The sequence below is a fragment of the Ostrea edulis genome, chromosome 7, assembly GCF_947568905.1.
Source record: "Ostrea edulis chromosome 7, xbOstEdul1.1, whole genome shotgun sequence".
NCBI classification, from domain to species: Eukaryota; Metazoa; Mollusca; class Bivalvia; order Ostreida; family Ostreidae; genus Ostrea; species Ostrea edulis.
The window spans coordinates 69127884-69134446 of NC_079170.1; the positions used below are offsets into that span (position 1 = coordinate 69127884).

General features: G+C 39.0%; 1 pseudogene; it reads right to left on the bottom strand.

Moving 5' to 3' along the window:
* Positions 1-2959: 2959 nt before the first annotated feature.
* Positions 2960-4762, bottom strand: LOC125667884 (uncharacterized; annotated as a pseudogene).
* Between the last annotated feature and the right edge of the window lie 1801 nt (positions 4763-6563).

Genomic DNA, 6563 nt, shown 5'->3' on the forward strand with positions numbered 1-6563 from the left:
ATACACAAGACCTGGCTATATCACACGACACACACAGAATACACAAGACCTGGTTATATCAGTAAACACGACACACACAGAATACACAAGACCTGATTATATCAGTAAACACGACACACACAGAATACACAAGACCTGGTTCTATCAGTAAACACGACACACAGAATACACAAGACCTGATTATATCAGTAAATATGACACACACAGATTACACAAGACCTGGTTCTATCAGTAACACGACACACAGAATACACAAGACCTGATTATATCAGTAAACACGACACACACACAGAATACACAAGACCTGGTTATATCAGTAAACACGACACACACAGAATACACAAGACCTGATTATATCAGTAAACACGGCACACACAGAATACACAAGACCTGGTTCTATCAGTAACACGACACACACAGAATACACAAGACATGGTTCTATCAGTAACACGACACACACAGAATACACAAGACCTGGCTATATCACAAGACACACACAGAATACACAAGACCTTGTTATATCAGTAACACGGCACACACAGAATACACAAGACCTGGTTATATCAGTAAACACGGCATACACAGAATACACAAGACATGGTTCTATCAGTAACACGACACACACAGAATACACAAGACATGGTTATATCAGTAAAACGACACACACAGAATACACAAGACCTGGCTATATCACACGACACACACAGAATACACAAGACCTGGTTATATCAGTAAACACGACACACACAGAATACACAAGACCTGATTATATCAGTAAAAACGACACACACAGAATACACAAGACATGGTTATATCAGTAAACACGACACACACAGAATACACAAGACCTGATTATATCAGTAAATACGACACACACAGAATACACAAGACCTGGTTCTATCAGTAACACGACACACAGAATACACAAGACCTGATTATATCAGTAAATACGACACACAGAATACACAAGACCTGGTTCTATCACACGACACACATAGAATACACCAAACCTCGTTCTATCAGTAACACGACACACACAGAATACACAAGACCTGGTTATATCAGTAAACACGACACACACAGAATACACAAGACCTGATTATATCAGTAAACACGGCACACACAGAATACACAAGACATGGTTCTATCAGTAACACGACACACACAGAATACACAAGACATGGTTCTATCAGTAACACGACACACACAGAATACACAAGACCTGGCTATATCACAAGACACACACAGAATACACAAGACCTGGTTATATCAGTAACACGGCACACACAGAATACACAAGACCTGGTTATATCAGTAAACACGACACACACAGAAGACACAAGACCTGGTTATATCACACGACACACACATAATACACAAGACCTGGTTATATCAGTAAACACGACACACACAGAATACACAAGACCTGATTATATCAGTAAACACGACACACACAGAATACACTAGACCTGGTTATATCAGTAAACACGACACACACAGAATACACAAGACCTGATTATATCAGTAAATACGACACACACAGAATACACAAGACCTGGTTCTATCAGTAACACGACACACAGAATACACAAGACCTGATTATATCAGTAAACACGACACACACAGAATACACAAGACTTGGTTCTATCAGTAAACACGACACACACAGAATACACAAGACCTGATTATATCAGTAAACACGGCACACACAGAATACACAAGACATGGTTCTATCAGTAACACGACACACACAGAATACACAAGACATGGTTCTATCAGTAACACGACACACACAGAATACACAAGACCTGGCTATATCACAAGACACACACAGAATACACAAGACCTTGTTATATCAGTATCACGGCACACACAGAATACACAAGACCTGGTTATATCAGTAAACACGACACACACAGAATACACAAGACCTGGTTATATCACACGACACACACAGAATACACAAGACCTGGTTATATCAGTAAACACGACACACACAGAATACACAAGACCTGATTATATCAGTAAACACGACACACACAGAATACACAAGACCTGGTTATATCAGTAACACGACACACACAGAATACACAAGACCTGGTTCTATCACACGACACACATAGAATACACAAGACCTGGTTATATCAGTAACACGACACACACAGAATACACAAGACCTGATTATATCACACGACACACATAGAATACACCAAACCTCGTTCTATCAGTAACACGACACACACAGAATACACAAGACCTGGTCATATCACACGACACACAGAGAATATACAAGACCTGATTATATCAGTAAATACGAAACACACAGAATACACAAGACCTGGTTCTATCAGTAACACGACACACAGAATACACAAGACCTGGTTATATCACACGACACACACAGATTACACCAGACCTGGTTACCCTCGAGTGCCCAGTAGTGGTGCGCTTAAGAGAGTATCCGTTTCAAGAAACAGTTAAACGAAATATTAGCTTATTTCACATGATATTTTAACTTACCATGTTATAATCTTACTTTCTCTTTATTCAAAATATTTCAAAGCGGTTTATCATGTTTATTATTGAGACATAAAGCAAGTGAAGTTCAACGTCAGCCATATTTGTTTAGGACCAGTAGTCGTGCACCCGGATGTAACAGCTAAATGAGGCCACGAAAAACACATTTTTAGTGTGTGGTAACTTTTTTCATTCATTTCTTAAATATCACATTCGTTTTATGCATTTACACTTATATACAGCTAATGGAAATGAAATATTTCATTACACTGATTGCATTTCACAGTTTGATGAATTTCAATATGAAACTCAAAATACCATAAATTTCACAACAGAATAAATATGATAGGCATCAAAATAACATCAAAGTCAACTATATTTCGAATAATGAAACTGTTCAAAACTTGGTAATAAACATATTTCAAAAGTACACGTGTTTACTCTATTTACAGTGGAGACATTTATACTGATCACCAATACGAATCACTCTGATATCAGTGCAGTAGTTTAAGTGAACCCAATGTCTGCACATATCACATTGCACCCACTTCACAAAAATTAGGGATGCACTTTGTCGGACGGCTTCAGGTGTGTACTTTTTACAAATACAGCACAGTTCTTCCTCAGAAATGGAAACATCTTCGGAATCTTCGGATAAAAGATATCGGTTTGTAGACCCAGGTTCCTGAGAATGATCCTTAGTATGATGAGAAGTGTTTATCTTCTTACTACTCGTTGGGCCCATGTAGGAAGGTCCAGGTTCCTGAGAGTCATTGTTAGTCCGACATGAAGTTTTCTTGTTCCTTGCATTTGCGTGGCTTTTTCCTGTAGATTTCTTATTGGATGAAACATGCTCTTTAATTTTATCGGACACCTCAAGCTCAGTAATTGCTCTGCCTGATGTTATCTTGCTGAGAGTATTGCGTGGTTTTTTGGCCCTCGATTCTTCAGATTTTACATGGACAAGCTCCCTCGTGCGTTCAGCAAAAAAATTTAAGCTATTGTTCTCAACTATAACATCATTATCATCCTCATCTGCCTCTGCCATTTCTTGATTTTCCTCATGGGTGACCGTCAAGATTGCATATGAAGGTGCCATGGCTTCTGCTGGGACTACATCAGCATTAAATGGGTATATCCCACACTTGCGGAAGGCAGACTGAAGGTTTTCTGCTGAAAGAGCTTTTGTATATGCACGGCATGCTAGCGAACAAATATCCTGCTTCAATATAACTGTTGATGTTTCTCTCATCTGTTTATGACACAAATTGTTATAGATTTTCTGGAGGGGGCCATAACAACCAACATCCATGGGTTGAAGAATATGACTTGTGTGTGCTGGCAATACATGCAGTATAACATTGTGTTCCTTGGCCCATTCCACCGCAGCAACAGAAACATGGGACTTGTGTCCATCCAACAATAACAAAACTGGTTCATGCAGTCCACCAGGAACATGTTGAAGGAAGTGGTTCTGTAGATATTGTAGGAAAATAACAGAGTTAGACCAACCACTCTCTGATACATCACCAGTTGCTCCAGGTGTTGCGCCTTCCATCAACTCTGTCCTCATGCGCATTCCAGGAAATACAAAATATGGTGGAATGGCAACCCCCGAATGGCACTACCACATCCAAATATAGTGACTGTAGAGGATTTTCCTGTTGTAACTGCCTGTGGAGTTTGTCCGGTGCCCGATACTACATGAGGAGGCACATGATTAAGGGTAATTCCTTTCTCATCAATGTTGAATATTCTATGGGGTTTGTCGAATAAACTGTATTTCTTAAGAATAGTTGAAAGTTCGTCAAAGTACTTTTTCACATTTCCTGGATTTGCTGATTTTGCTCGTTGGTACTCTAAGGCTCTTGGCTTTACAACCTTCAAGTCTGGCCACCGCTTCATCAATCCTCTAAACCATTTAAGTGTGAGGAGTTTCTGTTGTTTAGTCTTTTTACCAAGTTGAATTGCATAATCTGATGCAATGTTAGTCACTTCTTGTCGTGTGTATCCATACCCCAGTGCTGCCATTTCCTTCAAGTGGGACACTAGCATGGCTTCTTCTTCCTGTCCTAATAAAGGTGCTGGTCCCATAGTGACCTTCTCCATATCAACTTTCCCTTTCACGCGGTCACGAAGAGTTTGGACGGGGACACTATATTTCTTCGCTGCCTTACGGACACTAATACCCATATCCTTGACAGCCAGATAGGCATTGATAAGTCGAGTTGGACTGTATTGTCTCAACCTAACATCTGTTTTTTTCTTTGAAGTCTAAAACAGTAAAAGAGATAACTTTATCACTTTACATGTATTAGTCTATTACTAGTACTAACTTCAAATTAAAAAATAAAATTTTCATTTCATCAGATTACCAAATCTCTAATGATTTTAATTAATACTCTTAGAGTTTGAGAAGTTTGATTTATTCATAGATGTAACATTTTAATATATATGGTAGATTAGTGTACATTATTAGATCATATTATTAAATTAAATCGATGAAATTTATGAATTAAAGTACTATTCTTTAATAACAATTACTACACACCAATTCCCTACGTCTTATACAACCTTCCAAATAAAAATAAGGACTACCAAATTTTCAATACACCAACAATTAAAATATTTGGCCTCGTAAACAATTCAAACTACGTGGTAGCCTTCGCCTTGGGTTATGCTAATTAGCCATGTGGTTGGTATGTCCACAGGTTGCGGTTCAGTATGATTAACATATACTTTCACAGACAGGGGGAAAAGCATTAACAAAATGGTGGGTATTTTGGGTGTATAATTGTATTTTTATCCTTCTTACCTGTTTGTTTCGCATATTTCACCCTGAGTAAAAATACGGACGCTCTCTTCTATTATCTTCGAAAATCAGCTGCTCGTGACGTAATATTTGGGCACGCGCCCCGATTATGATAACAAACAAAATGGCGCACGACTACTGGGCACGCACGACTTTAGGACCTTCAGCCATATATCAGTAAACACGACACACACAGAATACACAAGACCTGGTTATATCAGTAACACGGCACACACAGATTACACCAGACCTGGTTATATCACAAGACACACATAATACACAAGACCTGGTTATATCACACGGCACACACAGATTACACCAGACCTGGTTATATCAGTAAACACGACACACACAGAAGACACAAGACCTGGTTATATCACACGACACACACAGAATACAGAAGGCCTGGTTATATCAGTAACAAGACACACACAGAATACACAAGACCTGGTTATATCACACGACACACACAGAATACACAAGACCTGGTTATATCAGTAACACGGCACACACAGATATCACCAGACCTGGTTATATCAGTAAACACGACACACACAGAATACACAAGACCTGGTTATATCATACAACACACACAGAATACACAAGACCTGGTTCTATCACACGGCACACATAGAATACACAAGACCTGGTTATATCACAAGACACACACAGAATACACAAGACTTTGTTATATCAGTAACACGACACACACAGAATACACAGGACCTGATTATATCACAAGACACACATAATACACAAGACCTGGTTCTATCAGTAAACACGACACACACAGCATACACAAGACCTGGTTCTATCACAAGACACACACAGAATACACAAGACACTGTTATATCAGTAACATGACACACACAGAATACACAGGACCTGGTTATATCACAAGACACACATAATACACAAGACCTGGTTATATCAAACGACACACACAGAATACACAAAACCTGGTTATATCACAAGACACACATAGAATACACAAGACCTGGTTATATCATTAACACGTCAAACACAGAATACACAAGACCTGGTTCTATCAGTAACACGACACACACAGAATACACAAGACCTGGTTATATCACAAGACACACAAAGAATACTCAAGACCTGGTTCTATCAGTAACACGACACACACAGAATACACAAGACCTGGTTCTATCAGTAACACGACACACAGAGAATATACAAGACCTGGTTATATCACACGACACACATAGAATAC